Raw genomic sequence first — 9,444 nt, forward strand, 5'->3', positions numbered from 1 at the left:
CTTCCGCACACTCAAACTTGGTTTGTAATATTTATTTGAACTCTGATGGATGTAATCCGAATGCTACTTATGAAATGATGTAACGGATGATGTGTTGTGTTGAATCATTACGATCTTGGTATGTATGTCGAGAGTTGGTTGAAATCCTTCGTGGTTTCCGGACTACCGGGATTATGGGAGCTTAAGTACAGGAATTTGATCACTTCGGTGATTGTTTTTGTACTTACGTTCTTATGATTTGGTCGGTTCTGTTACAAAAACTTTTGAGAGATAGCAACAAGAACTTGGAGTATTTATTTGGTGGATATCCTATCAAGAATATTTTTGGTGTTTTCTCCTAGTGTAGGACTAAACATTTTTGGGTGGATCTAGATGGAATGGCATGTTGTTGCGCCTACCCTAGTGTAGGAGTAGTGCATATTTGGGTGGCGTGTACGTGATCTTGATTTTAAGAGCATGACAAACCTCTCATAAGGGTAAACAAAGCCTGACTAAACTCAATGCAAAACAAGCAGCATATATGTGTAAGTTTTCCTAATCTAAATATCATGTATGGCTTTGGTAGGAATTCAAGCTTTGTCATACATGAGTTCATCATGTAGGATTTTTATAATTTTCAAAAGATAAATATCCAGAACTTTAGTATCACTTAGAGCAAGATAAACAATAGCTCAGACCTTCTCATATCATATCCATCAATTACCTAGACTTAGATCAAGCATATGCTACCCACGAGTTTCAAGTTCAGAGTAAATTCTTATATCAAAACAGCCGTATCCGAAACTCAGGAGAATTTAAGGCTGAAAACTAGGTATTTGGAAGGAATTACGATAGAGCAACTATTCATCATTTCCATGTTAAGAGGTTATCCTCATAGCCCTTTTATTTAGCTCTTAAAAAACAGAAAACTAGACACACACTTTTTATTTTGTTTTTATTTTTAAGATCACACCTTACTATTATATATAGAAGACAAAGATAATATATATATATATTTTTTTTTTATTTTGCTTTTAGTTTGTTATACATCTTTGTATGACTTAGAAATAATAGAACAAAAGGGAAAGAAATACTTAGCTAGATACATGGGGGATGCCTTTTCCCCAAGCTGGATGTTGTCGTGGTCTTTCTTAGACTTAGTCTACCAGTAGAAGTCTTTCTCATCCATCCAGAAGTTGGGTTCCTCGTGTAGCGGGTGTAGCGACAATTCAGGAAAATGTACTTTGGATGGATCTCTTTACTCTTGATAATCCTACAAAATACTCCAACAAGAACACCAAAACTCATGGCACGAATTAGGATAAGGATTTAGCGGTCAACCATTTAGAGATTAGTTGTCCTTAGGGGTTTAGATAGATTTTCTAATTGGCAATGTTTGAGCAGGATGTCTATTTAATATTTTTTGAATTTTCTTATTTATATAATGCAGAAAGAAAATATGCTTGCATGATATATATATTTTTTATTTTTTATGCCACCATAGTGAATATTCCCGTGGGTGTTTACACACCATGAGTATTTTCACATGGGGCTTTAAACTTTATGATACAATGATGTAATGCAGTAATGAAACTTTTTATCTTTCTTTTCTAAATGCAATGCTAATGCAGAAAAAATGAGTATGCTAAAGTGAAAAGTAATTCATGCAATACTAAAAAGTAAATATGGATAACTACTGATGTTACCTCACGGCCAGGGTGCAGATTTTTGAGTCCTCTGGACAGGACTTGGTTGGAGAAAAGTCCTTCACTTTTTGGGTGCATCATCCAGTCTCAGCAATGGAGACCTAGATGGCTGCAAATCTTGTGATGGTGTCCCTGATGGTGATGTCACCTTCTCTTTCCATACCAGCTTGGTCTATGGATTTGTCTTGGGTGGAGTAGGTTCATCCTTCACGGGCTCTTCATGCTCTTCATCTTCCTCCCATCCATTCTTTGGGGGTTGATTCCTTTAGCGTTGGGATGATCGATGTCTCCTCCTAGACTGGCTCTTCTTCGGCTGTTCATAAGTGGTATAACTATTGAAATAACAACATACCTTTTCTTTAGGGGATTGAAAGTGGACTTGTCAAGATCCAACATAGATGACCGCATTGGTGGTGTTGAGCAATGGTCTTCCCAGGATGATGGGTGTATCATTTGATGAGGACATGACACCCATGCATATGACCATGTTTGGCACATGGTATAGAGGGGTAGGAGGCCAACAAGGGTGTCCAAGTCAAGAAGGAGGCCCGTGGCTAATTCGGTTCGAGTCCCCGAGGTGAAGGCCTAAAGCAACTCAGGTTCAATTCTGCCTCGGCCTCTAGGACCAGTCTACCTTAAACTGGTCACCCAGGACGTATTCAGACTCTGTTTTCGATGATCCACATATGGTTGGAAAGATAATTTGATAAGGAACCTAATCCAAGTGGTCTCACATAAAAAGCCCTTCAGAATCAACAGGAATCGTCGAAACAATTCAGCGTCCAGAATCTGCCAAGTTGCTGCGACACCGTCTTTTGGTCCGTTGGACCGTGTATCGTGTTTGGGCCCATTAGGGGGCGCGTCTAGGGTAGGTGATGACCCTAAGACCTTTATAATTATACTCCACCGCCGCTATTAGGTTTTGGGGGTTTTGCTTAGATTAATCTGTCAAGAATAGTTTCACCGTTCATCGGTTTGTGAGACCCCAACTTCGTGAGATTAATCATTCATCTGCAATTTGGTTGCTTTTGTTTCTTGTTCTTGCTTGTATTCTTCATTGCGTAGGCAGGGATTAGCCTTCTTGGCGAGGTTAACTGGATTCATGTCTCGGTTGATAACCAGAGGAGTTGTGGTGCTAAGATTGCAGGGTTCAATCTTTCGATCTGAAGCCGGATCGGTGTGTCATTCGCCGCCACAACGATAGTTATCACTACCTGACAGAAGATCAGGATCCCCATTAAGTGGTAATCAGAGCTTCAGGTATTACCGTCAGGTTTATCATTGCCCTAGTTTTGTTTTGTCTTTGTCCTATAAATCCAGAAAATTGCCCCACAAAAATATTTGTGTTCATCGTTGTTTTTCTCTCATATCCCATCACCCATTGTGCTATTGCAATATTTTTAACTTCAGTTTGCTTTATTGAACCGTTGTCCCTCGTAGATCATCGTGTTGCTGTGTTTAATCGAGTCGTTGGTCTTGTTTGAGTCTATTTGAGCACCTAAAGTTGGCCGCCGGTGGTCAATAATACCTCGGTGTTTTAGATTTTCCTCTTCTTTTAATTTGAGTGAGTTTGCGTCTTTGTGCTTGGCATATTCTACAGCTATGGATATCTAGTATAGAGTGCACTATGAGATCTCAGTTTCATTTCCATGGTTGTAGCTTGACATTTCTTGTGCAAGTCAGAAAAAGGGGAAGAAAATTATTGCGCAATAGCAGTTTCCTTTGGAGTAAACATATTTGGCTTCTTTCGTGATAGTAGGAAAAGAATACAGATACTTTTTGATCGCCATTAATTAGAGATCGATCTCTGTTGAAGTGAGAAGCAAGAAAAATACGTTGTTTTGCTTGGGGTCTGTACGGAACGGGATTCATTGAGAAGGAAAGCTGAGTTCTCCTTTTGGTAATGTTAGGTTATTTTTGTTTCTAGTTGGTGTAGGAAACATACGACAAAAGGAATTCGGCCATCTATTGTCACATTATTTTGTGGAGGGTCAGTGCACGTTGCTAGTGCCTTGTTTTAATTGTGTAAACTTCTTGCGGCACTTTCTGATTGAAATAATAATAATAATAGCAAAAGGCAAAGTGCAAAAAAAGAGCCACACAAAAAAATCAGAGAAGAACAAAAGGCAGAAGGTGCAAAAAAAGAGATGCATCAAGAAAGAAAAAAAATTCAGAAGTGCTTGCATCTTTTGAGTCCTTGTGCTGAGTTGCATCATTGCTTGCTTGGGACTACTTTTCAATCTTGCAATTTCTGAATTAAATTATTGCTATTCCTTGCTACCATATTTTAAGCCTCCCAAGCTCCACATATATACTTCAGACCAGTACAGAAAAAGGTCCTTGCAATCTCGATACCACTGTCTCACAGGTATCACGAACCAGCCGCCAGTTATACCACCCACTACTTGCGTTGGTAAGAACTTTGTAAGAGCTTGGTAAGACGTTTCTACTTGCTGTGAACAGTGACACCACTACAACCACGTAGTCAATTGATAGGGATAACTTTCACCATTTGTTCCTGTGTTTTGTGTTTACAATGACAGGAGGTGAACAAACTGGAGATAACAGTCCTAAGGATTTCAACGAGTGTGTCAGCCAAGAGCAATTGTAAGCTGTTGTAGATAATGCCCAAAAAAGGATGAATGAGGCCATCAGGAAGGCCGTCACTAACGCACTCATTGAACTCAACATTGGCAACAACATGGAGAGATTGGACAAACAAATTTCCATGCTAGCCGACAAGGTTACTGAGTTGGAAACCTTTGTGGCGGGCAACAACGTCTTCCGACAAGCAAGATTATGACGATGTCTTCGCCGCAACACGATAGGTATGGGTGGTGTCCACCACCATCAAGGTAATAATCACCATGTGCCCGATGATCCTTATTCTAAGATTAAGTTCACAATACCATTTTTTTCGGGTCATTATGATGCTAAGGGATATCTTGATTGGGAGATGACGGTAGAACAAAAGTTTAATGCCCTCCTTGTGCCTGAGCATAATAGAGTTCGACAAGCTACTAGTGAGTTTAAGGACTTTGCCATTATTTGGTGGAATGGGCTAGCTGCATAGGATGCTTTACCTAGAATGTGGGAAGAACTTAAGATAGCTATGCGTGATCGTTTTGTTCCTCCTTCTTATCATAGAGATTTGCATATGAAATTGATGCGTTTAGAGGAAGAGTCTGTTGTTATTCCTCTTGCTATGACTAACCTTCTGCAGGATAATGTCCATAAGCGAGAGGATGACATGGAAGAAAATGAGCAGCTCACAACCTCATATGCAAATTTAGAACCATCACTTCACAATGCACCTATTACTCCTGCTGAGAACATAGGTAATGCCCATGGTGCTACACTCATGGAAGCTGAGAATTGTTTTAATGTACTAAATTTTTCCACAAACCATGCTATCATAGAGCAATTGTTAGTGGAACCCTCTCTTGATTTATCTCTGTCCTATGATAATTTGCTTGAAGTTCCTTGTGATAAAGATGAATTGGTTGATGATGCTTTAGTTTTACATGTTTTGGAACCAGTCACTTGTGCCGAAAATAAACATGTTATTCATATTGCTACTAAAACTGATGAGTTCAAACTATTGTTTTTTTACATACTTTGGGTTACATTGAATTTGATGTTTTGTGTAACCTAGATTGTTTGGAGGAGAGCCTTTTTAAATATGTTGATTTGCCTTGGTTTTCTAAACACACATATAATGTGATTGGCAAATATAACAACAAGGGACAATATATGATACATCGAGTATACATTCATAGTAATATGAATTTTCATTTTGTTGTACAAGGTTATGATCGTTTAGAGGATAGCCATAATAATACAAACATTTTCTCATGTTCCTCAAAGAAACAAGTTCACTTCCAAGAAGGGGAGCATTGTTGGTGCCTACCTATGTCTGCTAGACCATCTATTCCTGCATTGTATTTGGTTAGTTCTAATCTTTTGCAGGATAGTGTTGACATACATCGTGTGCATTCAGATCATGGAGTTTACATGCTTGCTGAAATTTCTTGGAAACATGGTCATGTTCCTTCTCACACTTATTTCAGTTCCATTTGTCTTTGCAACCCCATTCTCCTTTATGTTGTGCAGGATCAGTTTCAAGCACAATCAACGCCGAAGACAGCCTTTCGTCAAGAATGGGAGGATGATGAGGACATGACACCCATGCATATGACCATGTTTGGCACATGGTATAGAGGGATAGGAGGCTAGCAAGGGTGTCCAAGTCAAGAAGGAGGCCCGAGGCTAATTCGGTTCGAGTCCCCTAGGTGGAGGCCCAAAGCAACTCAAGTTTGAGTCTGTCTCAGCCTCCAGGACCAGTCTGCCTTAAACTAGTCACCTAGGACTCATCTAGACTCCATTTTTGACAATCCACATGTCATTTGAAAGCTAATTTGATAAGGAAGCTCATCCAAGTGGTCTCATGTAAAAAACCCTTTAGAATCAATGGGAATCATCGAAACAAGTCAGCGTCCAGAATCTGATAGGGTGCTGCGACACCGTCTTTTTGGTTCGTTGGACCGTGTATTTGGGCCCATGAGGGGGCGTGTCCAGGGTAGGCAATGCCCCTAAGACCTTTATAATCATACACCACCGCCGCTATTAGGTTTTTGGGGTTTTGCTTAGATTAATCTGTCAAGAACAGTTTCGCCGTTCATCGGTTTGTGAGACCCCAACTTCGTGAGATTAATCATTCATCTGTAATTTGGTTGCTTTCTTTCTTGTTCTTGCTTGTGTTCTTCATTGCGTAGGCAGGGATTAGCCTTCTTGGTGAGGTCAAGCAGATCCATGTCTCGGTTGATAACCAGAGGAGTTGTGGTGCTAAAATTATAGGGTTCGATCTTTTGATCTGAAGCAAGATCAGTTTGTCATTCTCTGCCACAATGATAGTTATCACTACCTGATGGAAGATCGGGTTGACCTCGCCAAGAAGGCTAATCCTTGCTTGCCCAATGAAGAACACAAGTAAGAACAAGAAAGAAAGCAACCAAATTGTAGATGAATGATTAATCTCACGAAGTTGGGGTCTCACAAACCGATGAACAACAAAACTGTTCTTGACAGATTAATCTAAACAAAACCCCCAAAACCTAATAGCAATGGCGGCGTATGATTATAAAGGTCTTAGGGTCATTGCCGACCCTAGACGCACCCCCTAATGGGTCCAAACATGATACACGGTCCAACGGACCAAAAAACGGTGTCGCAGCACCCTGGCAGATTCTGGATGCTGACTTGTTTCGATGATTCATGTTGATTCTGAAGGGCTTTTGATGTGAGACCACTTGGATTAGCTTCCTTATAAAATTGGCTTTCCAACCATATGTGGATCATCGAAAACGGAGTCTAGATGCATCCTAGGTGACCAGTTTAAGGCAGACTGATCCTGAAGGCCGAGGCAGACTCGAACTTGAGTTGCTTTGGGCCTCCACCTCGGGGACTCGAACCGAATTAGCCTCGGGCCTCCTTCTTGACTTGGACACCCTTGCTGGCCTCCTACCTCTCTATACCATGTGCCAAATATGGTCATATGCATTGCAAGGTTCGATCTTTCGATCTAAAGCTAGATCGGTGTGTCATTCTCCACCACAACGATAGTTATCACTACCTGACGGAAGATCAGGATCCCCGTTCCCATCATCATCTTCTTCTTCACCCATGTCTCGATCCATGAAATTGACATGGGAAACTGATCATGTATCCTTACCATGACATCTTTTACTATTCCTTTCAAAAATCAGATTGATTGGTCTGCCATCTGCAATTGCATATATGTAGGGAACAAAGGTTCATCACTGGATAAGTATTCATATATTACCTTAGACATTATATTAACACCCAACCCAATGTTGCATAAGGTCTTGTGGAATATTCTTTGTGCAATGGTACACTCAATCATTGGTACGCCTAGATCATCCTTCTTAGCAAGGAATGGTGAAATGAGGAGGTGGTCGTACTCTGATCGAAGTGTGTTGATCATGTTGACTAATTCTTCTAGAGGCTGCCTGGCCTTGTTCTTCCTCCTTCTCCTATTGTTCTTCTTCTTGGTTACTGTTGTCTCTTCAGATAGGTATGACATCTGCGGGTGTCTAGGGGATTACAGGATGCGGTTCTTGAAAGAAAACTTCTCCTTTTTATCCTTGATTATGAAACAGATCATGGCAGTGTTTGTGTAGATGATGGCTTTTTTGGTGCTTAGGAAAGGTCAGCCCAAAATAATGGGTTCCCTTACATCTCCACCTATTTCTAGAACCACAAAGTCTACGGGAACATATGATTGTCCTACTCCAATAATGGCATCTTCAAGAACTCCCTTGGGGTAACAGAGTGACTGATCTGCAAGCTGTAAACGCATATTTGTGTACAACAAAGTATCTCCATTAATTTGATCATAAATTACCTTAGGCATGATGTTGACACTTGCTCTGAAGTCACAGACAACTTCTTGGAAAATGTGAGGTCCAATGGCAATGGGGATGATAGGTCTTCCTAGATTGCTCTTCTTTCCTGGTAAGGTATAGTCTATCCACCTTCCCATCGATGGTTGTATATAGTAATATGCTGCATTGTGAATAATGACAAGATTTGTAGTTTCTAGATCTTTCGGTTGCCCCAGAATCTTACCTTTGTTGGTCGGAGGAACAGCAGCCGCCAGCTGAGCTATTTGTGATTATACCATCTTATTAAAGCTATGCTGGTTCTTAATGGCAGAAGCAAAGCTATACATTGTATTATTTATGTTCTCTAGAATTTTATCATTGGTAGCTACCTTTCTAGATAATCCCTCCATAAGTTTGGATTGGCCAGCAATTAATTCTCTCAACGGTGGTTGATTGAAATTATTAAAATTATTACCTTGATAGTTACCTTGGTAGTTCGGTCTCTGTTGCTAGTTCCATCCTTGATTCTATTGAGGACAAAAGTAGTTGCTGTTGTTGTTGACAAAGTTTACATCCTCGTGGGTCTTAGGATAGTTGTTCACTGAATGCCCAGTGTTTCCACATACTTCACATGTCATGTGAGAATCATGTATATGCATGACTTCTTACTTCTCATTGGCTCGATCTTCAAGCTTCTTCATCAGCAGGTCCATCTTAGTAGACAACATGTCTACCTCCTTGAGTTGATGCATGCCTCCACCTCTCTTGCGGGTCTAAAGACATTCTTCATTCTAGCCTAGATTGGAGGCCATCTTCTCCACAAGAACTGTTGCAGCTGGTATGGTGAGTGACAGGAATGCATCTCCAGCAGCAGCATCCATAGTCTCATGGGTACTATTGGTTAACCCATGGTAGAAAGTCTGCATGAGTAGTCAATTCTCCATCCCATGATGAGGATATTCTATAATGTAATCTGAAAAATGTTCCCATGCCTCAGGGATAGATTCATCATGTTATTGCTGAAAGCTTGAGATTCGCCCACATAGAGCATTGGTCTTGCCTATGGGAAAGAACTTTGCTAGGAAGGCAGTGGAGCAATTATCCCATATAGTATTTCTACCTTTGTTGGTGTAGAACCATTACTTTGCCTTCCCCAAGAGTGAGAATGGGAAGAGGCGAAGTAGTATGGCATCTTGGGTCACTCCTTTGATTGTGAAAGTGCTACAAATCTTCAGAAAGTGTTGGAGATGTGCACTCGCATCTTCATGTGCCTTTCCACAAAATTGGCTCGCTTGCACCATATTGATGAGGGCTGGCTTGAGTTCGAATCCATTGTTTCCGACATTGACTGTCGA

The 9,444-nt window shown here is 40.6% G+C and overlaps 1 non-coding gene across 1 annotated transcript; it reads left to right on the forward strand.

Annotated features, from left to right (window-relative positions):
- Positions 1–9,031: 9,031 nt before the first annotated feature.
- LOC136468174 (small nucleolar RNA R71) lies at positions 9,032–9,140 on the forward strand. Its single transcript, XR_010761711.1, has one exon. It is a non-coding gene; the product is annotated as a small nucleolar RNA R71 (small nucleolar RNA).
- Positions 9,141–9,444: the final 304 nt, after the last annotated feature.

The sequence above is a fragment of the Miscanthus floridulus genome, chromosome 7, assembly GCF_019320115.1.
Source record: "Miscanthus floridulus cultivar M001 chromosome 7, ASM1932011v1, whole genome shotgun sequence".
NCBI lineage: Eukaryota > Viridiplantae > Streptophyta > Magnoliopsida > Poales > Poaceae > Miscanthus > Miscanthus floridulus.